The following is a 25,387-nucleotide window of genomic DNA, read 5'->3' as shown; positions in this document are numbered from 1 at the left end:
CTCTGGATGCCACATCACAGAAGAATGAATAGATGAACAAAGATGGAARACTGATGCCAGCTTTCCATGGGTCATTTCCTGATTTAGTCTCATTTAGTGTTGTTTTGTCTTTGATCCTCATGTAAGTTCAAAAGTACATGTTTACATCCAGATCATCACTGCTGACTCAATAATTCAGCAGGACAACATGTCTGAAAGAAAGCAAGTGCCTAGACTAACTACTGAGGTTGTAGGGTTTTGTTATCAATTTATGTCATGCCATAAAGCAGAAAATGATCTTAAATGTTGAAGGAAGAGACATGCATCAAAGAAACATGAGCAGCCAAGAGCATAGGCATTCTGGATAACAATTTACAACAGAAAGTACTCTTGAACTATTTAACTTTGACATGGTTTCAGAGCAGGAGAAAGTCTAACTCTGCAGCAAGCAGACTTTAACCCTGGAAAGAAAAAATACATATATTTTAGAAACCAGAGGGCCCTTTTATCTTTGATTTTTCCCTTATTTTCTACAYGAATTATGAAAAGTTTCAGGATTGCTTTCTTTATTCCCCTTCACTTGAACTTTGCTCTTGAATTCTCTCATGGGCATAAATGCTCCAGTYTGCTTGAAATAAAGGTTAGTAGGTAAAAACGGCAAGTGTCTTGTAACAGCTTCCTCTCCATGGAGTTAAACTCCAYGAGCTAAAACATGTACATCTACGTTGTCCTCCACTTCTGCCAAGATTTTAAATAACCTGCAACTGAAAGCAGCATTTAGCTAACACAGACCCAGAAAGGTTTCTAACTAGTAGCTGGCAAAGCAGCTTTGAGTTTCCCTTCACATAAAAATGACAAGAGGGGTAGCAACAGTTACCTTGACACTATCCTAGAGGAGGAGGACAGGCTAAAATGCTCTCTGGCCATCTGCCACTGGYTGTCTGGTGTTGATAGCTTGAAACCCCAAGCCACAATGGGACAACCAGAGCTCAGGTTGCTTGCAGCACCATCAGCCCCATGGCCCAGATACCAAGGCCCTTGTAGGACGGACCCTGGAGGCATCATCTGCTGAAGATCCACAGCAGATGTCATCCTCTGCATGGCTGTCACCRAATAAATGACATTTCCTTGGTGAAGTTGTACTTCTAGCCTCAGAGCTTTCTAAAATTGGTAAGAATAGACCGACAGCATCCAGCTACGAATGAACTGCGATGTACATACTACAACACTTAACACATTGTGGAAGCGGCAATAGCAACTGCAGCTTCCCAAATTCCTCTGTTAACTCTTGAAACAATGCTGGAAAAAAATATTAAATTATAGTCTAACCCAAAGGGAACATTACATTAAATCACACTTGCCTCCTATCTCAAGCAGTGCCACATTTGGGCACCTGATTTACCATCGAGTCCTTTGTGCTGATACCTATCCATCTGCTTGATAACTTGTACTGTTGGAGAGTGTTTATGTCCATCTCTGAACAGCACACTCCATCTGACAGGAGTTTTTCTCCTCCTCAAGTGACCTCACAGGTCAGATTCCTGCCTTTTACCCCTATTTGTGCATCTGAAAAAAAGCCAATACTCTGGTAGAGTGAGAAAAGAAATTACCAGAAAACTCAGAATGCAAAACCAGATGAAGCCAGAGAGAATCAAAGTTGAAAAGAATGAAAAAATTAAGGAAGACCTAAGAAAGGGGAAGCATCTGTTTATTTTGGACAAGCTGACAGCCCAATCCCATACAAAATGGGATTTTACAGAATTAAAGACGGGATGAGTGATGAAAGGGAAACTAGGTGCAGTTCACATGGTCAAAAAGAGATATCAGGAAGACAGTATCATTCTTTGCTACTGTGGTTTACAGCACTACTGCTAGGTGTGTTTTTCATCTTTTTTTTTAAGATGCATAGGTGATAAAGAACTGTCAGTGCATTTTTTTTTTCTCATTCATTTTTGATGCTTTCAGTTATAGTCATTAACCAGTCCAGAAAATACCAAAGAGGTCTAGAACCACAAGCACCAAACAACTCAAAAGTCAGGGTGAGTTTACCTCAGGAAGGACCTTCAGCTTGGGTCAAATCAAGCAAGCAAGCACTTTGAGCTTAAAATGTTTCCTAAAAATATTCAGTAAAAATATTCAGTAGCAGTTTCCCTTGAAGAATTTCTCCAGAAAATAGGAACCTTCCTCCTCTTTCCACTGCAGATATCCCAAGCATCTCCATTGTTTTTCCTTCAGTATTTTGGGGTTCTCTGGATGTGCACACAGCTACCCGCCACTACTCTCCATTATAACACAGGATAATGTCACAGACCACACTTGCACCTCCAGCAAGGCAAAGGAGGTGACACAGCAGATGGTTCAGGTCACCAGATGAGTGCACACACAAACACACCACAACTCACATCCCTACCTCATACCCCCACTCCCTTTTTAAAGTGTAGGTACATCATTCAACCAGGTTTCCCAATGTAAATGCTAATTGCCATGGTTTGAAACATTCTGTACTCCACCAGAATTAATAGCAAACCAGCAGTTCTGATGAGATGGTGAATGATTTATCCAGTGATATCCTGCATTCCTGCAGCGTGCTTAAGCAATGAGGCATGCCAAGGAGAACATTTGCAAGCAATTAACTTGACGTTAGTGTGGGCTCCAGTCAAAGGTTAATGACCTTGAGCACCCAAGAAGTTCAATTAATACTTGGAAATGAGCTATCTAGAAGGCCTCACAGCTATTATTAAATAGAATATGAACACAGGGAACACTATTTCATGCAACTACAAGGCTTTATGTGCCTTGATACAGTACTTCTGATATCCAAAGCACTCTACTCATCCGTATTAGCAAATACACAAAAACTATTTGTAGAGAGAGGGGCCCCAATTGACCTAGATTGACCKAGATTTCACCACAGCTTTGGACTGTATGAAACTAGGACTTGGATGAAGCTTCTTAGTTTCTACTACCCAGCTCATCTCAAATTTTTCAAGAGGTCTTGGAAATCTTCAAAAAAAGAGAACAAGTTAAGCTGCCATCATCTCCAGTGATACCAAGATACAAGTCAGTTTTCTACCATCTACCGTCTTACTCTTTCAGCCTCCATTTCCACCAAAACATCCAAAAGCTTGAAGATACCAACAACRACAAAGGAGTAGTGACTCTCCCCGAAACCAGCATCACTGACAACAGGCACCACTGGTGACTAACRGGGCTGGTCTGTCCTCTCCACCACAAATATGGTGCTGCTTGGACTCCTTGCTCTGCTACATCCCTGTCACTGTGTTTGCAAGTGGGCACCACTGAGAACCAGGACCTAGTTCAGCAAATGACTACTTCCAGTGCCAAGCATCCAGTCAACACTTCTCTTTGGTTCTACCAAAAGTCAAGTTCCTCTACCCATAAGAGTACAAGATGAGCACAGGAAAGCAGAGAGAAGCAGGCAGCCCGCATAAGCCTTAAGAGTGAGTCCTCTTAAATACCAGCACTAGCAGGAAGTCAAGGAGAGTCAGGAAGAAAACCTAAAGGCCCAAAATTCACACAGGCACCACCCATTTCTTCAGTTCTCTTAAGGAGTTACACAAAATGCAGACAGTTCTGCCTCTATCCACCTAAACTTAACTTATCCACTGAAAATTAGGATAGTTTGCAGAGAACAGATCTCCTTATTTTTATTCCACTTAGAAACCTTGGCCAAAAATCCTTCCTAGATAYGACCAAGGCAGTCAAGATGCAACATGGCAAGACATTCAGACAGGACCAGATGTGGTCTTGGGAAACTCTGTGGCTGCCCCACCCCAGCTACAAAAATCCCTGCTAAAACTAACCAGGTTCAGCTCGAGTCAGATGGCAAGACCTGGACTGCAGGTCCTCTTCACAGTGAAGAGAGCTTCACAGGCTCTGCACAATGAGAGAGGACCCCAAACCATGAAGAAAAAGAATTTGACTTTTGAAGAAGAGAACAAAGAAAGATGCAAAATACAAAGGTCTGAGTGTTTAGGTATTACTTCAGAGAGACAAAGAGTAAGGGAAGAGAGTCTTATTTTAAACCAATCAATCTTTTCTCAGCAAATCCCAGAACAGACAACAAAGCTGCAGGAGAGGGAGGTGTCCAGTCTGYCTTCATTTTTTAAATTAAGAAAATGATAGGGAAAAGAGTTTCATCTTCAGATCTCCGGCTGAATTTTCTGTGCTACAAATATAATCTGTAAATAGTTTTGATCTAGAAACTCACCGCCACATCAACCTTGTGAAAATCAGCTTTGCAAAGCCATGTTTACCTGATGCATCAGCACACAAAAGGGCAAGCCAGCCATTAAATATATAAGCTCCTGCTAACTGAGTATGATCAGAAGAAGTCAAGCATTTTCTTAAATACTTGGACTGGGGTTTTAGTGTTAAGGGTGTTCTCTAGTTCCACATCTAATTGAAGCATAACCTGACTCCAGAAAAGGTTGTAAGTTATACTATCCACAAAGTAACCGTAGGCAAGTATAGAAACTATAGGGTTTCATTTAATACATTTACTCATTGATTTGGAAAAGTAATTCAAATTCTTGACATATTAACACTGAAAAAAAAAGGATCACAATAAAAGACTTTCTACGAGTGAACGTTATTCTGATAAGGCAAACTGATCTCCCCAGCACAAGTCTGTCTTTCTCAGTGTCTTGCTCCCCTCTAGAACAGGGCATCCCAGGAAGCAGTGTGGGATGAGCTCACAGAGCTTCAGAAAAAAATCCCTCCAGAGGCTGCACACATTGTTTGTGCAGAGCTGAACTACAAGCATTATACCCAAAATTACTGCATTGCAGAGTAACTTGGATTCACAGCTCCCTGCATGATYGGCTTCCACCGAACACCACTGTGGAAAACCCTCTTCTTTCCAGGTTCTGCCCAGAGCACCTCTCCTTCCCAATCGCCTGCAGCAGAAATTAAGCACAGCTTTGGCAGGATTTGGGGAAGGTCAGCTCTGCCCTTCACCAAACAACTGGCCTGTGCTGCTCAGCCACTACAAATACAGCAGTATGTTCCTGCTCTCAGTATAGCAAATGGGTAATTGAAAATTCCTGCCTCCTGGAAAAGAGTTTTATTTTTCTCTTCCAGTTCAGTTTGTGTTTGTTCAAGCTGGAGGCAGGCGAGCACGACACAAGCCCCCAGGAATCCATAACCACCCCGATGCTTCTGGGTTGCAAAGCATCTCTGCAGCCATCTGTTTTGAGTCACTCTGAAATGAGTTCTGAAGAGTCAATTGTTTTCTTCTAGGAAAAATAAACATGCAAGCTGCTATTCTCCTGATTTCCAGCAATTTTCTGCTGTGGGTAAATGTAGCTTCGGATTTTAGAACGCAAATCTCATTCTCATCCAAAGAATTTTGCAATATAATTACCTCATTTTTACTGACTTGGATAACTGCTGCTCTCAAGAAAAAAAAAGAGGAGGGGGTGTAAAGTCTGCAGAATTAATTATTCCTCTCACCCCTCTGTTATAAAAACTTGGAACAACCAATAGTTCATTTGGTATATCTCTGGTTCTCTCTTTGTTGATTTAAAGCAGTTTGCTTTATGACTGATTGTTCTCAGTTGCTTGGACAGCTGTCAGATCTGTACTGTGGTTTGATTGAGCTTCCAGGGAGTAGGAGCATTTATTTATTTCTTTATTGCAGCTGTAATGCATGGTGGTTGACTGCAGTGGCTCTCCAAAAAATATACATGAACTCCAAACTACCTCCAGACAGGGAGAAGGCTTCCCTGGAGAGGCTGCAGATGAAGTGCACAAGCAAGATGCTGAAGTGGGTGACACAATCTCTCAGGATGCCCGGCAGGTAGACTGAACACATCTACTTTCAGACACATGGGCAAAATCCCTCCCGCTAGCTGCTGCTTCCATGATTTTACAGGAACAACCCCAGCCTTCGGAGCAGCCCTGCCAGAGCCAGGCAAGGGGGCCCTGCTAGGGCCCTTTCCCAAGCTGGGCAGCCAGCACCTGCAGCCAGGCTTGGAGCAGCACTAACACAGACCTAAGATGCCAGACTCAGGAACAAAGATCAAGGCCTTGGCAAAMCCCGAGACATAAGGGCATTACTGCTGAGCAGCTCCATATTCACCAGTTGCATCTTCTGCCTGTAAAGGGCTGCCCACCTCTGACAGTCATGCTCCCTCTCTCAGGTCCTCTCATCTCTGCATTCTCCCTTTATCTTTWATTTGCTGCTCATAGTTCCTCTGTGGGCCATAGGTCCTCTGGCTCCATTTGTCTTGGCCTTTTCTTTCCTACCTCTTCGCTTTTTTTCCACGAGCTGAAGTATCTATAAACACGATCAGCAACCACCCATATATCCCTGATCAGGCTCTTGCTTAGTCTTCCAATTCCAAACCAGCCTCACCAGCCACCACCTCAGGCTGGGAGTCAGGAACGAGCCCTGTTGTCTGGCAGAGTCTGTCTCCCAAAGCACGGGGAGTAAAGCAGCTCTGAAACAGATCTTTGGTATTAGACAGGGCTTTCATTGCTTTTTTACACATAATGCTTGCAAGCTTCACTAGTTTTCAGAAAGCTATATGAAGAGCCATGTGTGCTTCTTCTGTGGCCTGCTGTGCTCATTTATGCACAATATTTGCGCTAGCAACTTGATCCAAGCCAGAACTTAAACATGAGCTTAAGCACAAGGCTAGACCAACAGACTACTATTAAGCAATTTATCGTGAGGAAAAAATGCTATTGCCATAGTGTCTTACTCTGTTATCTTATTTGCTTGATGCATTTTCATGTTTGTCCCTATCCAGTTAACGGGCACGAGTAGGAGACTGCTCTAGACCAAGCACAAGATACTCAGCTTTAGGAACAAGCACAGCTCAGGAGCCACTCTTGCTTCTTCCCCATTGCCTCATACTGTGTCTTCCACTGCCCAGCTTTAGCAGCTTTGCCAAATTATTGCAATGAGCTTCACAAGAAGATCAGAAACCTAACCAGTACGTGCATCTCCTTCCAGGAAAGGTGCCTCCCATTCGCTCTGCCCCACCAGGTCACCTTCATACTCTCCTGCCCGCTTGACTTCTTTGTCTGCACTGCCCTTCTGCCTAGGCAGCATCCCTGCCAGTTCTCTTAAAGCCTCTTCCACTTGCCAGATCATTATTTACACTTTTGGGCCACACGAAGCATCTTGAATTATTTAGACAGGATGCCTCTCTGCTTCTCTTCTAGAGATGACAGCCTTGCAATTCTTTTCAAACTTCACACTTAATTTTTCTTTTCTCCCCCCCTCTCTTTCCAAACACTTTCTCTTCTAGCCCCATACTCCATTATACACTGCAAGCAATGGAAACGAGCTCTGTTATACATGGCCTTACGTGTCCTAAGAGACTACTTACGGTGATAGAGTTTGGCCAGGTTTTTCTAAATCACTCATACCAACATCTTCCAGTTTTAGCTTCTTGGCTTCCTGAACCACGGTCATGAGTTGAGAAAACAGGACAATATTTTACCTTCATACCTATGCTCTTAGCACCTTCTCTAAGATACATCAAATATGGGCCAGTGTCCAGGGCCAAGTTCAGCTGTGCACACCCAGGGCCACAGCCTGGGCTGGGGTTTCAACTGCCCTTGTTCACATACAGATCTCCTGACTCAATTTCTTACCCCATCTCATCATACACAGCTGCACAAGCTCCCCCTCCACCTTTGGTCATCTTGTTAGGGGACTGCCTTCTGCAGACACCCACAGCACTAACACGGCAGTGCTGCTTTCGTCCAAAGCACTCAGATGCAGGATGGATGGATGGAGATTGCCCTTGAACAAATCATCCTGGCATTCCCATGTCTTCTGCTTTCCACCACTCCAGTCTCATTTCCATCACCCAACTCCTCTTTATCCAGTCTCATACCCATTCACGTCATATATTTAAGGAGCTGACAAAGACTGCCAAACATTTTCATAATCCAACTCCACCACATTTGCAGCTTCAACCACCAGCTTCATTCACTGCTCCCCTTTTAAACAAGCACAAACAGCTCCAGAAGATCTAGCAACAACAGAAACAGGCGGACAGCAGAGCAGCTCATGCTGAAACTCAGCATGATCCCCCATTAGGGGAAACATTTCAAGTGCTTTAATCATGACAAACAGCACCGCAATGAGTCAGTGGATGCGATGGGTCAGCCTCTCAGCTGGTTCAGCGCCAACTTCCACAGGGGTTCATCAGGCATGAATTGGCCCCATATGTGTAAACCCACTACAGTTTGTCCAGTTTCTCCCATCCCTGTGGAGCAGTCTCCATATGTGAGATCCCACAGAGCTGTCAGCCAATGTCACATTTCAATAACAACAAAAATAGCCAGGGCTGAATAAACCAGCAGAGCAATCCCATTGCTCATAAACTGGCAAGTGACCTAGGTTGGCAGTGTTTTTGTTGATCACAACCTTTCTGTGGAACAAAACATAGGAAGCATCATGCCAGAACAGACCCAATGATCCATCTTCTTCTTGTCTTCTGTCTCTAGCAAAGGCCAACACTGATGCTTTAAAGGAAGACGAAGACGAGACAAGGCTTTCAAGGCACCTGAGACCATTGCACAATATTCTGCTCTCAACCCAAGACAAGACTAAGCTGTTATGTAAACCACACACTATCAGACTGGGTTAGCCCAGTTGTCTTCATAACACTTGTCCTGATGGTCTTCCATATCTTAAATTTGGAGGACTGAAATTTCTTCTTTTTTCTTTAAGAAGGATTGATTTGCATAACTGCAGATCCTCTTCTTATTCTTAGAACATCAAATACAGACTTTTTGCTACACTCAGCAGTATTGGACTCTACAAGTTAACTGTGTCAAAAAGCAACCTTATTTTTCTTAATTACCTTCATGCCATCTTTTACTGAGGAAGAAGTTCCACAGGATTCTTTTCTTGAATCCAGTTCCCTTTCTTGTCTTATCCCACTCCAAATAAATGCTAGACAATTTCTTTTGAGACATTCTCTGACCCTACACTTTTTAAAGAGTTTTTCTCTTTCACCTTTACTGCATTTTTTCTTACACAAGCTTCGGAGCTCAGCTAACAAAACCTTTTAGCAGTGCTCTAAAGACAAGGTTGAATTCTCAGCTCATATAACAGAAAACAAGAGAACAGAAAGGAAAAAAATAAAGACACCCACACACTCAAATGATATCTTCTGGCCTGCTATATCTGAAATAGGGTTTAGGGAAGCTGGCTCAGATAATACTGATAGTAATACAATGAATCATATTTTCCCTAAAGTGCAGATACTTCTGTAGGAACTGCATTTCATTTCCAGACTGGATCAACAGATTGCTGGCTTTATTTTTACACCTCTTTTTGTAACAATGATGCTGCAAATATTAAATCAAAAGCAAACAGTTCATGTTTTCTCCTATTTTTCTGTTTCTGGGGGAAAAAACAGAACCTTAACTGCTCTGCCTCTGAGTTTAGTGCAACACACCAATATGGAGAACTTGCTAATCAACAGGAAAAAATAACCCCACAACACTACAGGCATTTCTGACTTGTTTTAAGCTACTTAGAGTGGAAACGCTTGCCTCAATCAAATTGTATATTAAAATTCACTGCATTTTCTCATTATGGAGACTAAATTAGAGAGGGAGACACTTGCCCTCACCCCCAGGCTAGCTGTTTTGGGCACCCCCGGAGCTCCGGCCGCCTCGAGGGTCTCGCCGAGCGCAGGCGGCCACAGCGGGACACTCATCCCCATGGCACCCACCCTCTAGTGGGATGAGGGAAAAGTGCTCCTGGAGGCACCTTCCCTGGGCCACTCCAGGCCCCCATCCTTGCCTTGTCCCTACCTTTCTTTTATTAAAGGAGAAAGTTAAGAAAAACCCTCTCCAATAAACAGCAGATATTCCCTCATTTTCCTTCATGCTTTTGCTTTCTTTCATTATTTCCCCTAGCTCAACATCAGTGACTGCGAGAAATAAAGGTGGAATTTGTTGCTACACAGCCCACTTTGCAATTGCAGCGTGACCTGCAAAAAGGCAGCAGAGCCATAAACAGGCTGCAGAACGTGACCTAGGTCAGTAGTACAAAATATAACAAGCGAACAGCAATTAGAGCAAACAGTTCTCGAAAGTGTTTGCATTAACCCGAGGCCAGATTCGGCTTTTTCCAGCCTTGCCAAGGAGCAGACAACACAGGCTGCCCCCCAGGGAAAGCAGTGCAGGAGCCAGGATCACAGCAGGATGGCAGCCCCCCCGTACCTGAGGGAGAGCTGAGCAGGTCCAGCCACCACCATGGATCCCTGGAGAAGCCTATTGAGATGCAACAGCGCCAAGCCAGAGAAATCCCCAACAAGGAACCCAGGCAAACACAACCTCTCCAAAAGGGCTCTCTAGTGCTCTGAGCCTTAAATCAGCTTGGGGGGCCAGCTGGGTGCGTTGGCCCAGGTGGAGCTGGTCAGGGCAATCAGGGCCCTTAGGGAACCCAGAGTAATGAGCTCAGTGAATTCAGCTGGGGCAAACTGGTCCAAAAGAAAGAACCTTCCAGAAAAGGGAAATATAGATTCAATATAGATACAAAAGAATGATTTACAACCTAACAAATATTCTCAAATACAAAGCTGTAGTTTGCAAAGAAATGCCCTGCCTTTAATGCCAAACCGGCTGGAGATAACGATACAAATCTCCCAGCAGCGACACCTTTTCCTGGTCCAGGTTTTAGCAGCCGAGGCCGTTCCAAGCAAGACGGGACCTGCAGCCATGGAACAGGACCGAGCAGAGCACGATCCCTTCCTCGACATGATGCAATCGGCTGCCTCCAGCAGCCGGGGCTGGAAGGGAAACAGCGGGAAGCGAAGGGGAGGGGGAGGAATGAAAATAAAGCTATCTTTCATAGATCACATGGTCCCACCAGGAAATACGGAAACCTCTGGCTCGCTGTCTCTCCCTCCCTTTGGGTCCTTTGCAGAAAGTGCAGCCTGTGTGCCCGGGAGGTGATGAAATCCCTAATGCCGTATGGCACATGGGGAATTTGGGGGATTGCAAAACAGGATGTTTCTTGGAGGAAATACAGCCTCAGCAAGCAAAAGGTTCAAGTACGGTACATCTCACAATGATGTAAGAGCTTGATTATGCATCTCACTTAAAGCCCAGCTTAGGGTTTTAGTTCTAGTAGAACTAATAGGCAACACCTGCTGCGATGAAAACAATTTCCGTCCCTGAACTCTACCAGAAGTGTTTATCTTTTGAGTTAGAAAATGTTTCTCTAATGTCTGAACAAGGCTCCAGGGACAGGAACATATGCCCAGAGTTGATGTTTCTGCACATTAGATAGCTTATAAAAATGAGAATTAGAAAAACCTGGTATCATCAGATATCTCATCCAATAAAGTCATGAAATGCAAAATGCAGCAAGGTTCCCCCAGCACTTTCTCTCCCCATTGCTGTAGTTGTTGCTGTTCGTGGAACAGACATGGAAGTTTCTGGAAAAGCTCATTGGGGTAAACTTCGATTTTTGCAGTCGGGGCTTACCTAAACCTGTCCCTGGCCAGGCTGCCACTGGCTGCAATGGAAACTTTACCCAAAAAGGGGCCTCAGGACTTGGGCCTCTTGGTTTTAGTTACTAATTTTATTATTAAAGGTTAAACAGAACTGTTGACAGTACAAACGATTTTCTTACGTAAGTASAGAAAGGGAGGGTGTCAGATATACGAGATAAAACAATACTGCCAAGGCAAGGCAATGCAGGTTATGGGTTAACATCCTTTCACTGAACGTACTGAGTCAAATCCTGCCCTTCCTCCTCCTCTTCCTCAAGAGGACCCCCCTCTTAAATCAACTGGAACTCCGGGCGATCAAGGGGCAGAGGGCAGCCCAAGGAAGGCCCTCAGGGCTCAACCGTGGTTGCCACAAGGGCTTTAAGAGGCTCTACGTGGTCAAAACAGAGAGGGGGATCTTYGCAGAGTAAAATCTGTCAGCTGTGAAAATTCTTCAGAAGCAAAACATGCTTTGCTTTGAGCTGGGAAGGGAAGAGACACAGCTCCTAGGGTTGATCAACAGAGCTGCAGGGTGAAACATTGCTTCATTTCAAGCTTACAAGGACTGTTTGTCCTCATAATGTGCTCGAGTGATAGGAGAGGCCTGCCCAAGGCTACCCCATTGCAGGGCAGCAAGAACAGATGTAACTGCTGGGCAGATTCATTATTTAACACCAATTAAACGCAACAATTGCTGAAGCTTCAGCCCTTCTGCACCCTCAGACACAACCCTAAACGATGAACTGCCACACTCCTCAGTGACAGAAATGYCCAGGGGGCCATTGAGACTCTCCTCTTATACATTTAGCCATGATGTTGTTTTCATCTCCTGCTTGAACAGAAAACAGATATTGTTTTTTAATTCTTGATCAAAAACATTAGTACCAAAGGATGCGATGGTTAAAAATAATAACCATCCCGTGAAAAGCAAACTGCTCTCAACAGCCCTTCATTGGTTTGGTGATTAGGTGGCAACCTGGAAGTTAACTTCCTGGAAAAAATCTACAGTTGTTGTTATGAAATTGCCCTCTCAGAGCCATACGATAGCTCTGGCTTTAATAACGATGCAACAGACACTGCGGGAAATTCCTGTGGTCGTCTGTCCTATTCAGATACAGTTATCATCCAATAGATCATCAGCCCTACCATAGTCAGCGGTGTCGCAAAGCTCTTGACACAGTTAACACATTAGACAAATGTAGGAGTTGAGTCAATTCCCACTGAGGCCAGTGGAAAAACTCCAGCTGAGTTGTACGGAGCCACAGGGGCTGTCACACACATTGTCAATCACGTCRAGAACAAGGCAATCACAGCAGCTCTCTTCTGCCATCAGCGTCTTCAGGCTTTGGCAGAGCTTTTGGAAGGGCTGGTTTTTCCTTCTCTACTTTCTTTTAAACACCCTCAGAATCACTTGGGTTCGTTTTTTGGTGAAGATCACTCAAAAGGATATTAGTAGGTTCACAGAAGAGAAAGCTAAATAAGAACGTTTGTCTTCTGCTCCTAAATTTCATATACTTCTAAAATATAGGGTTTTTTTTGCCCTTAGTGGACTGCTTCATTGCTTTTTAAAACAAATTTGCAGCAAAAACATTGCTTTGCATTCATAAACAACCCACCACCATAAGTCACAGGCCAGATCCAGTCGCCAACTGTTTAAGCGTGGTTGTAACAGCAAACATGCCATGAAATACCTCGAACCAGGAAATGCATTTTCAGAGCAAATGTTTAGTAAGACTCACATAATTTCCTGAGCAAGAGTTCATTGGAATTGATCTGCTCAGGAACATGATTGATGAAAACATACTGTTCTTTTGCAGTCATACATTAACGTTGCTACTATCTCAACTGACAAACCAAGTTCAGAATAATAACAATAATAAAAAATCCTTGTGCAAATGATGCACAGAAGTGCCTGAGCTCATGATTTAAAATAAAAAGCTAAAAAAAATAACAAAAGAGAAAGGCTATAAATTAATAATTATGGCACTCATCCCTGTTGTGTTGGGGATCCAAATGAACGACTGAGCAAGAGAATCTGATCCTGGAAATACACTCACAGAGACACTAGCGGGAGCCTAAATTCAARGTACTTCTCCCTTTTTAAGACATCAGGGTTTCAACAGCAGAAGGAAACCTGTGCATTTTCCTATTAGTATGAAAAAATGCTATCCCGGGCTTGAGGAAGAACAGCCTGCAGGCAGGAGGGTTCTCTCCCTTTCTGCTTTGCCACCCCTATGTTTGCCATCTCTCTGCCCTCTGGGCCTACAGAGAGGATGGAGTTACGTCTCAGAACGGCCCAGGTTCGAGCTGTGACCTGCACCGGAGCTGAGGGACGGAGAGCAGCGTCCTGCTGCTAGAGAGCTCTCTGTGAGCCGCTCCGCGAGCAGGTGCTAGTGCAGGTGGCAGTCTGCAGCGCTGAAGAAGCTGCTGCGCTGGAGACGAAACACAGAAGGGCGCGGGTGAGACTGCAGTTGGCCAAAGATGGTTGGGTTTGAGGTAGCTCCTTCCGAACAGCTCTGGGTGAGCTGTGTTCTCCTCTGTTCCCTGCACTCTCTGCAGTTTTCAGACCGTTATGAGGAAGAACCTGTTGAAACACTAAAGGAAGCAGGAGATGGGACTGGCACATAATGTGCCACGGGAAACCTGCTTCAGGAGGGTCTGGGGGAGCCCTTCAGCCAGGCAGTGGCTTTGGGGAGCAGCCTGCACTGAGCTCAACATAAAACTGGCGATTTGAAAAGACACCRGTCCCCACAAGGGCTCCATATGAAAAGCTTTTGTGAAAAGTCAGGTCATAAACACTTGAACTAAGAAACTTCAGAACCTTCATTGATGGAGAAAATGGAGGTACTGAATGAGCCTAAATTAGAGAAAGCCCCCTCCAGGGAAGCAGAAATAGGGGTTTTATTAAAGCACCACCAGCCCCGGGGTGACCCCTCTGCATGGGACACAGCCCTTCAAGAGAAAAGCATCATTAGTGAACAGGCTAGAAACTGGAGGAGGCCCAAGCGCGAGCCGAGGTGTCCCCAGCACAGAGGAGGCTGCTTCCCACGTGGGTTTGAGAGGCCAGCTCACATTTGCAGGCGATACGGACACAAAGGTCACTAGTGACAGCATTGCCCAAGAGCAGGGAAACCGCATCGGGGGAAACGAGACATTGCTGAAGCAGCAGAGTTGTCATCAGCAGCTATCCCTACGGCCTGTGTGAAGAGCTGGACATGCAGTTGCCACTGAGGGCATGACACTTGAAAGCCACATTGCTGATCCGAAATAGCTCRGGCCCACAGGAAGCACGCACTGCTGAAGAAAATGGGAACTGCAAGAACTAAACAGACAGCAAGAGAAATGCAGCTCCTAGTGAAGTTCTAGTCTTCCTAAGGAGTGAACTTTTAATAGAAAGATCAGTATCTCTAGTACTGTTGCTTTTCTGAGGGATTTCCACTTGAGCTAAGTGTTGCTGTACCAGGGTATTCTGTAGCTTCATTCCTTGAGTAAAGTCCTGTTTTGGAGTTAGTTCATCCATCTGTTAGTGATGGTGACAAATGCCTTTTCTGCAGGGGCAGCTCGTGCCTTCTCCACCAACGCTTCAGGATGGCAGAGATGAAGTGTCACCCATGTTGGCTCAGAAGAAAAATGGGTCGAAGCAACTCCCAATGCAGTGATATCCCAAAGAATTCCCAGTGCAATGATGCCGCCTCAGCCAGCTGGCCGAAATCAGCATGTAGTGCCAAGATGGTCTATGCTGGACAAAGACCACGTTCTGCACAAGAACTGACATGACCGAGTGGCAGGTGCAGCTCATGAAAAGTCACGCCAAAGGGACAGAGTTCAGGGTGCCTAGTGTCACACGCTGGCTCTGGAATAGCTCAGCCGAGTAAAGGCTGGCAGATGCAACCATGGAAGGGGTAGAGCAGACGTAACGAGGAGAGCGGCTCTTGAGAAACACTATTTTTTTCTCCAGGAGGGATGAAGCAGTTAGGACCTACCCCTCAGCCAACATCAGCCTGCACTTAAACCAGGAACAGCCATCCAGCAGCTCCAAAATCATCACGCTCGTCAGATGGCAGAGAAAGAGAAACAAAAGCACGTCCTGGAGCRGAGCCAGGGGGAACTACCTAAATTGCCCTCAGCAGACCCAACTGCAACAGGAAGGAATGCCAAGAGAGACTTAGGCAAATCACTGACTATTGCAACTTTGATTTACAGACGTATCTATTGTTATCCCAGATAGCAGATGCCCTGGATAAAACACCAAGGGTAAAATGTGTTCACAGTTTAGATGGGGGGTGCCTCTAACACCATCAGGCTAAAGCAGTACCCAAAGATTARGGCAAAATGACTAGTGAGAATCTGCTCTGTTGAACGTCATTCAAATCTATAAATGTTCAAGAGACCTTTCAGAGTGATGCATGATCTAACCCACGATTTGGGAACTGAAGATCTGCTCACTTAGACTGTTTCATTTGCTTCCTTAAGACATGGAGGGAACATTTGGTTGGAGAGTAAGGGATTCCAAATAATTTTAATGAGACAGAGCTTAAATTTGCAGGGAGCAGACCTAGACTTGAGACAAACCCTGCCCTCCTCCCAGGGGACGTAATCAGCTGTTTAGCTCAGGCACACACTTGGGCACACCGGGGTGATGCGACYGTTTGTCGGTCCCAAGAAACCACACAGGAGGTTGGCTCGAAACCCCACGGATGAGGCACTGAACTGCTGTGTCAGGTAACCAAGTGGCACTGGGCTGCGCCTAAGCGGCACTGGGCTGCTCGTCACTGTCTGACAAGCGTGGTGATTTTGGAGCTGCTGGATGGCTGTCCCTGGTTTAAGTGCAGGCTGATGAKGTTGTTAGAATGAGGGACTGGAGCAAGGGGTTGGGGCATTACATGAGGGGCTGGGATTGGGGATTGGAGCGAGGGGTTCTTGGGAGCTGCAGAAGGTCCCAGCAGGGATCAGAGGGAGCTGCAGCCACCCCTCCCGCAGCACCACGTGCAGAACCGTCCCTCTGATGCCAACCTCTCGTGYTCACAGCTTGACAGTGGTATCAGCACAGCTTCGTGGCATCGCTAGCAGGACGCTGGGGACAGGGCCACTCACCACGCGCAGAGGCAGCTCCGTTGCTTGCCTGAGATGCAGGGCTCTGTAGCGCAATGTGCTACACACGAATGCTGGCTCCATTCATTCAGGACCTTACTGATAAGCAAGGGCAAGTGCAAGTGCATGGGCAGGTAGGGAAATAGGAGAGGCATCTCAGTCCCTCGGGAGCTGCTGGGTCCTCTCCGTGGGGTTTTCACACAGCACTTTTATCTCATTAACATTTTGTTTTTTTCATGAGCCATGAGATGATTTTCTGAGCATGGGAAGCTCATAGTACTCTCAGCTCTGAGCAGAGAAACCCACAGGGGATGGCTGGGAGAGGCCGGTGCTGCTCCTAGCCCCAGAAATGCCACCAGCTCCGCTTAGCAAAGCTCTGCTCAGCAAAGCACACAGATGCTTGTTTTCCCCTTTCCACACTGCTCTTCCCTGTGGTATCGCAGCGCTTCCCCCCCGCCTCCAAACACAGCAGCCCCCTCCTCGCTGCCTCGCTGGCTGCTGCTCAGTGTCCCCGCAGCCTCTGCACACACAGGTCAAGGTTCCAGTGCCTGCACATCACGTCGTAAAGAATCATGGGTCGCCCAGGAAAGCCCCAGGAGAGGCAATGAGCAAGCGACGCGCAGCGTTACAGCGCCAGGATGTTAAATGCTGGGACACGGGGTGGACGTGCGGCTGTGCGGGACGTGCGGCGCCCCTGCGCTCCCCCTTCCCCGCAGCGTGGGTAACGAGCCCGTGCTCRGCCGCGCGGAGCCCGGCCCTCTCGCTAGCTCTGTTGATGCACAGAATAAAACTCCCTGGCTTGTTCTTGTATAACGCTGTCACAAGACCAGTCTGAAGCTATTTTCACTGCTTTTTAGCCAGCTGAGGACATCTGCACTGAAGCCTGCTTTGCTTTCCAGGCACACGTGGGGAGCACATACCCACGTGCCCGTACCTCGCCAAGGTGCCCTGGGGTGGCACTGCGGAATAAATTCTCTGGCCTGGGCACGCTGTAGTTCCTGCACCCAACCACTCTCACACAGCAGTGCAGAAAATGAACTGCCTATTTCTGCAAATGCACACCCAAAGATTTGGGCCTGTTTGGTACAAAAAACTGCCACACACATTCATTGAAAGAAGGGCAAATGCTGAGGGAACTCCGTAACGCTCCCAGACAGATGCACAAGAATTTGGAAATGCCCCAGAGTGTCCCAGTAGCCTCTAATGGGAGAGTGGCTGTAGAGGAGGAATTGCTGGTATGATCTCAGGACTCAGCCCGCTGCAGTCAGGCAGTCTGCCCACAAGGACGGGCGCAGCCAAGGCAATGCAAGCTCTATACTCCCTGATAAGAGACCCGAACACAAACAGGCAGTGCCTGCACGCACTGCACAACGGTGCAGATGACCACGGCGATCCCATGTGGATAGCAGGCTACCTGGGCGCCGAGGAGCTTCCACACCAGCCAAGTGCCGTTCCTGCTTTCAAAACTCCTAACGGGRCCATTGGAAATGATGGATGTAGGCAGCTCCTCCAGCCACGGGCAGCGCTGGATGCTCCGCTGAGCACTAAGCTCCTGTGTATTATATGGCTGCCTCTATTCAGGAGGCTAAAAAGAAGTTCAGTCCCACTTGTATGTGCTGGAATCATTACATACAGTGTTCCCATAAATCTTATAAATGAGTATTGCTATGTCATTAGTTAGGCTGGTTGCTGTTATTATTGTAAAACCTTCTGGCAATCTAAGCGCAGGGCCATCCAAGCCGAGGCTGACCTCAGTGCAATTTATACCAGTCTCAAGTCTGCTCTAAGCTCTGCCCTGCCTACGGCTTCCCGAAAAGCCTCTGGCAGCTGGAGACGGCCGGAGTTCAGTGCGCGGTGCCCATCGCCACCACATTCCCCAGCACAGGGCTGAGGAGCGGGGCCACCTCTGCAGCCCGCGCGCCGGCGCTGCCTCCTGCTCCACAGATATTGCGTGACGGAGCAGAGCTGGAGCTGGGACCRGAGCTGGAACGGGCCTCCTCGGCGCTGCGTGGGCCACGGGGGCTGGGGAAGGGGTGATCCCAGCCTTCCTGCCTGGAACGGCGCACGGAGCAGTTGTCTCCTGCTGGTGGAAGGAGACCGAAAAGCTGAGACCGTATCTACCTCAGCCARCGTGCCAGGAATTATCAGAACATTAAATGAGTAAATCCAGAAGTCTGAATAGGCAGAGGGAAGAGGAGGCCTGGGAGATGGCAGAGGACCATGGAGACGCTGTTTGTGGTCTCATTCCACACATTCCACCCTCTAGTCAGTTCTGTCTCAACCATTTACCCAGAGCCCAATTTATTCCTGTGGATTTTGAAGAAATTTGAATCCTAAAACAAGATGTACTGAAAGTTCAGTACATGGTATTAAAGCAAGTATCCATCATGTCAATTCTGTCTCTGCAATTGACTCATCCTGCTAGCTATTATCATCTGACTATAATCTACTCATAAACAATACCCTTATGACTTTTTTTTCCATGTCCATTGATTTCCTTAGTTATTGACTTGGTTTCCTAAGGTTATCATAAAAATATTTTTTTCTATATATACATAAACATATCTCTGTTTTGAAACAGTCTTTAACTACTTACAAACACAATACGTCATCAGCCAAAAATCAAAGCATTTTTGGCAAACGGGACCCACTACAGGGCATGAGAACAGCAGTGGCTGCGGTCCCCCAGGAAAGGACCYGCACAGAATATACGCAGGATCCATKTGAATGAAATAGAGTCCAAACTCTTGGTCCAGAGCCAGCGAAACTCTCAGGGCGGAGGGAGAACAGCCCCTGGGCGGCAGCGTTGAGGGGCGTCCGCGCAGCAGCCCATGTGGAGCTGGTGCTGCGGGCACCGCGGCAGCCCAGCTCGACGGCGGTGGAGAGAGGGAAGGACTGACTTCTAACCATGGAGACGATTCCAGAATAAAGTCTGATTACACTGAAGGAGGAAAGAGAATAAAAATATTATCTATCAGGGATTTCTCACGGCAAACAGCATGCAGTAACTCTCCCGTTTTGGCATATAGCTTTATGGCAATGGAGAACAGAAAGCCTCTTGCAGCAATCCCTTTGCAGACATGATAAACTACCACGTGCAGCCCCACGTTGATGGGCCCAGCTGTAATCCCGGCTTTGCTTTCTGCTGACTCGCCGAGCACTCGTGGTTTATTATGTCAGTGGAACCCCTCAAAAGAATTATAGCCTTTTACTCAGCTCTGAACCACATATTATTATGAACACTGAACTGGTTCAAACAGCCGATTGGTCTTGCTAGGATGTTAGACAAGGTCTTTAGTAACTACCTGGCTCTTCAAAGACGGGCTTTGCGTTGGTGTGGAGACCCCCCCAAGCAGGAGGGCTGGTGTTGGATGCGCTGTGCATGGCACAGGGTGTAAACACGGGCCGGGGCACCCACCACGCACACAGCACAGGCAGGGCCACTGCGCGGCCTAGTCACATCAGAGACCTGTGAAGTGATGCTACAAGTAAATACCGATGAGAGGGACGTAGCAGGTGTCACCCTGGACAAACTGCTGTTGCTTGGTGATAAATATGGGAAGGGAGGTAGCAAGGCAACTTTGAGAGCTGATGTTGACATCAGCTCCGCAAAAACATCAGTTCATGCAGGTTCCCTGCACCCACGTGGTCCCAGAGAAGTCAGTAGATCCCAGAGGAGCAGCAGGACATTCCCATGTATCTTCGAAGTCACCTGCTTCAGCACTGGTAAGTGCACATCCAGTAGCCATGAACCGGCAGGGCCTCAGCTCGCTGGCTCTGCTCACAGTGAGCCCTGGTTTTACAGCCCGCTGACTGCAAGTGCTGGTCGCAGCTGACAAGACTTGGGAAACCGTCTCAGTCTCCACTGACAGGGCTCGACAAGTATCTATTCCCAGAAAGGCCTAGTTTTTGTTGTTTTTCTTATGTTTTTTGTTGTTGCTTTAGGGTTTTTTACAGGAAATTCAATTCACAGTAGTCATTATTCCAYGGGAGGAAGAATGCAAATCCATGAGCTGTTTCGTGCAGGGCACAGACCGCGCACGCCTCACCTGCAAGCAGAGCAGTTGCAGACTGTGCCGTGTGGCTCAGCATCTGCCTGGGCCCCATACAAGTGAAGCAAGAGGTCCCACCAAGACGGGTCATTTAGGTGTAGGAACAGTCGGAGCTGGGGATTGATCCTTGTCCGWGCTGCACTTACAAGTCCCAAAGCAGTGAGAAGAGCATCCACATGTGCCAAGTGAAATGTGGTCATGAAGACGAAAGGCAGTGAGGGGATGGGACAGGTGGGTGCATTTGCACCTCACACACCCTTATCTGCTGTGCATGAAAAAAAAAATAACCTTTCCTTTCAGCATCGCTCCACTGGGCTGTTGGCTGAAGTGAATCCAAGGAGAAGGAGGTTTAGGAGGGGCAGGCGAGCCATCCATCCACCCATTCAGTCAGTGCTTGCTGGCATCTGTACAGCCACTCACAGGAGAGACAGATTCATTTTCCATCTGAGGTCAATCARACAGAGAGCCAGGATTGGCGGCTGGGGAAATTTAAGAGCACTRTATTGTCTGGAGTGTGATGCTGGAATCATTGTACTCTGCAGAGAGCTGTACTCTGTGGGCGGTGACTACGGTGCTATAATTACTACTATAATTACACTGGCRTGTTTCCTTCTTGGCGAGCCCCATGGAATTACAGTCCCGTTACCTGAGCTGGGTTTCTGATAGTCCTGGCAGGCCAGACAATAGCATTTTCTTTGGTCTGGCGGTGAGGTGGTAGGGTTAGCGTGACCTGGAATGCCAGGAAGGGCAAGGTGCTTTCTTCCAGGGCAAAGAAAAGGGTGAAATGAATTCCACTTAAGACTGCAGCTACCTGGTTCTATTCCACTTAAGACTGCAGCTACCTGGTTCTATTGACACATTCCCTGCTCCTATCACCTGTGGCTCCTTGGGGTATTATCAGCAACAAGACGGTGAATGGAAGAAAAAGGGAACAAAAAATTTATCTTAAAACTCTCACTCCAGAGAAAAATGGTGCAATCTCCATTGAGGAACTTGTCTTTCCAATGTGGAGAAAGCCCAAGGAAACCAAACACAGGAAAGAAACCGGCTCTGCAGCAGAGGAGGACACCCTGCAACTAGCAAAGCTCACCTCTCTTTAACTTCTGCCTCACAGAACTGCATCAYGAATACCTATAAGCAGGGTGTGTCTTATAAATACATCAGCTGTGACACTTGGAGTTGCTTGAATGATTTGCATTTGACTTTGGCCTTAGCATCATAGTAGTAATTCTYCTTTCTCCCAGAGCTACTGCTTGAGGATTTTACAAGTTCAAAAGTGCCAAGTCATCTTGTACCACAGGTTGAAGTTCATCTCCAGGTTCTGATCCCGCCCATCACTAAGCACATGTTAACCCTGWTGTGCATAAAATCAAGAAGACACCCCATATACCAGGTCATCTTCTGGCAGGGTACCCAGTAGCTGATTTTGCTTTATATGAGAGTGTGTTTCCTCAGAAACTAGCAGGGTTCCTGCAGAAAAGCTGCGATGACTTTCTTGTGAAACTGCAGCCTTTGGGCAGGAGACGAAGCTCACTGTGTCCCAGCATCCTGTTGTCTGGATCCGACCGCGGATTCCACTGCAAATCACTTGCAGATCCGTCTTTTCTCTACGACGCACAGGGGGATTTTGTTTTGGTGACTTTGCTGAACAATCCTCTGAATCCAAGCTTCTTCCCCAAACTTTTTCTCCAGTTTGTGGTGTAATTTCTCCCTGCTGATTTGGAGTCATTTGGGAATGTGGGTGTCACAGGATGTTCAGCACTCTTCTGCATCAAGCCACAGCCAACCAAGGTGGCCACGTGGCTGCAGGAGATTATTTGAGGTTTTCTGAGAGCCTCTTGACAGGAGGTAAAGACTGTTTCAGCTTGTAGGAGGGACCAGAATCCTTTTTAATCTGAATGCCACATAATGGCATTAAAACACCTGCTAAAACTCACCGTGTCCTTTCAAGGTGGCAGTATCTGTCTTGGGAAGCATCACAGAGCAGCTTATCTGGATAAGAACTGGCAAGTTGGAGGTTGACTTGGAGCTTGCCTACCTCAATGTTGCAACAAGAATATCATACATATTCATAACTAAAATATATTTTTACTTTACATATTATTCTAGTTAGGAATGCAAGTAACTCAGTGTGTCTTACAGATCTCTCTCCCATTCTCTCAAGAAAAATCTGTACTACTGTGAGAAAAAGGGAGGAATAGGAGCGTTTGGCCAAGGCTCTTCTGGAGTGACTAAGCAGCCTGCAGTCTGATATGTCTCAATCTGAACAGCCACATTTTGAAGACCCTTTCACACATAATTGCCAAAAAAGCTTCCCTCTTTCTTTAGCTAGTGCAGTAGTCACAGAAACCAGGGCTGTCTGGCATTATCTGTCCCATATTAGCTATAATCACATCACATTTTTGTTTATATCCACTAGTAATAAAAACCATGCATATCTTTAGTTTGACTTTAAAATAAAGCAAATACATAATTCTGGCAAATTGCTTGGAATTATAGTTTAACGGCATCTGGTTCAGATATTCTGTAGTAAATTGTTGGCACTAACATTGCCACATTTTTTTTTTACTTGAACCAAAATGTTCTCAGAAACATGTGTTTTTCGTCCGACTTCCATGTAATCCGTTTTATGAAGGCCACAAAGCCTGCGAACTTTGAAACTTAAACTACCTGTGCAGAAGGGCTTGTTTCTGGACACCTATTACACAGCTCATTAACCAAGGAATAAACAATTCTGGCATGCGACCCGGCGTGGCTGTTGTCTTGGCTTTTTGTCTCAAGGAGTTGTCTTTCTCGAAATACCTCTGCAGGTACAATGTGTACGTTCCACTCTGTTTTGCTCACAAATTACATACCTCTCTTTTATGTCAAGTCCAATATAGCTACATCAGGTCTTCTTATTCCACATAAAAAGTAAGCAATTACTTGAGTAAATACCTGTTTTAAAAATATCACCGAGCGGTTTCCTGCTGCTCTAAATACTAAAATGTTCAGCAGGCGTTTTGACCCTTATAAATCTTTCAAATAGTTCATATTTTATCAAAGGAGCCAGCCCATCTTTAAATGGGGTCATTGAGATCATTTTTCAAATATTTGATTTTTTCTAAAAACAATCAGGGRAAAAAAAATATTTGCACAATTTTAAATATAATTAGTCCTGACTTTTCTTGCATTTTATTCTCTGTGGCTTTATCATTGTCTCCTGCTCATTCATCATAAAAACTACTGTTGCTGGAGATTCAAAAATATTCAAAGATGGATGGAGGAGAAGTGGCTTAAAACACAACCCTTTGAAGCTCCCCACCAGACCTACATCTCGCGAGCCCAGCAGGTTCTCCGGTGTCAAACCCCATTTTGTTCACCGTGAGCAGCTGTATCTGCACCACCTGAGGACCAACTTGTTGGAATTAAACGGCGCGTTCCCGGGGCGGGCCCAGCTCCAGCAGGAATGGAAGAGCAGGAGCAGCTCTGGCTGCTCCGCGTTCCCCAGGGGTGCTGCTGCCTCCGGACCGAGGTGTCTTCCCAAGTCRATGTGAAGCTCCGGGCTGGGGAAATCCCACAGCGCGGAGAGGCCACGATGAATCCCCCTCTCCCACTTCTTCTCTTGAGCCTGGTGAAATCGAACTGGGAAATGCATCAGTCACTGCTCAACAGGCCAGCCCTTGGCCCACCTTCCCGGTGGCACTAAGGGTGAGACACTCTTGAAAAAAGAAAATGTAAAACCTATGCAAGTTAGTTAAAGGGAGTTTGAAAAGTGCATTCTTGAAAGAAATGAGCCACTCAAAACTGCTGGGACTGCTTGTGGTCACCTCGGAGGCCTTACTCCTGAAGGGTCATCTAAACGCTTTGCAGTTGGGCACCATCCTGCAGTCAGATCCCTGCATCCATGCAAACTGCTGCCGGAGCAAATCTGCAGGCTTGGTGCCTCGGGATGCGGGCATCCCAAGTCTCTTGGAAACCAGCCTCCAAATCACTGGAATTGGTAACTTCTATAAATTACCTGGCACGCAAATTGGCAGTCAGTCGTGCTGCCAGGGAGCAGCTCTCCAAATGCTCTCCAAAGTATTCCTGAATCGCTAGCGCGTGGATTGTGTCCCGTGAGCTTTTTCCGGACAGTTCTCACCTCTAAAATGCAACCACAGCCTCTTGCCTTCCTCGGGAAGGACAACCAGGACCAGAGCAGCTGATGCCACCGGCACCCTGGGCAGTGCTGTGACCTCGGRAGAGCAATGTAGGGAAAAAGCCTTTAGCTCTCAGTGACCTTCCTGTGTGCTGGAGGGAAAGCGGTGGGAAATGCTGACCTTGCTGGCAGCAGGTATCTTCCCCAAATCCCGACGCGAGGGGTTGCTATTTTAGGCACAGTTTTGGTAAGGAAGGAAGGAAAAAAAAAAGAAAGAAAGAAAAGAAAAAGCTGGACATGAAAATAACCTTGGAAGGAGTGATTTCCACAGTAGAGCCCGAAAGGAAGGGCAAGGCAGGCTGCAGAAGCTCGGGCTCGCCCTTTCAAAGGACAYGCTCGGAGAAGGGATGAGACCTGACCAGAGAAGTCAACCAGATGCGAGGACTCCAGGTCTTGAGTGAGGAGGACGCGTGGCATTCCTTGAAACCAAAAGGGCCAAAATCAGCCCCAAATTATAACCTAAAAGAAGAAGGGCAGAAGGATTCCCAGGGAATGGCTCCAGGAGGGCGTCTGGCCTAAGTCAGCAGAGAAAAGACAAGGAGAAAGCTCAATTTGCAAAGATTGAAAAAAAAAAAAAAAAAGGATGGAAA

At 46.5% G+C, this 25,387-nt stretch overlaps 2 long non-coding RNA genes across 2 annotated transcripts in view; both read right to left on the bottom strand.

The window, feature by feature from the left end:
- Positions 1–10,262, bottom strand: part of LOC112954465 — an 82,525-nt gene extending 72,263 nt beyond the window's left edge. Inside the window, exon 1 of the long non-coding RNA XR_003250718.1 lies at positions 10,201–10,262. This is a non-coding gene — a long non-coding RNA (uncharacterized LOC112954465). The remainder of the gene's footprint in view (positions 1–10,200) is intronic.
- An 8,917-nt stretch (positions 10,263–19,179) lies between these two features.
- Positions 19,180–25,128, bottom strand: LOC112954466. Its single transcript, XR_003250719.1, has 2 exons — positions 25,046–25,128; positions 19,180–19,506 (listed from the first exon to the last, which is right to left on the bottom strand). It is a non-coding gene; the product is annotated as an uncharacterized LOC112954466 (long non-coding RNA).
- Positions 25,129–25,387: the final 259 nt, after the last annotated feature.

Source organism: Nothoprocta perdicaria, unplaced genomic scaffold, assembly GCF_003342845.1.
Source record: "Nothoprocta perdicaria isolate Ctin4 unplaced genomic scaffold, notPer1 scaffold_5, whole genome shotgun sequence".
Classification (NCBI taxonomy): Eukaryota; Metazoa; Chordata; class Aves; order Tinamiformes; family Tinamidae; genus Nothoprocta; species Nothoprocta perdicaria.
This window is presented reverse-complemented; position numbering and strand designations above follow the sequence as displayed.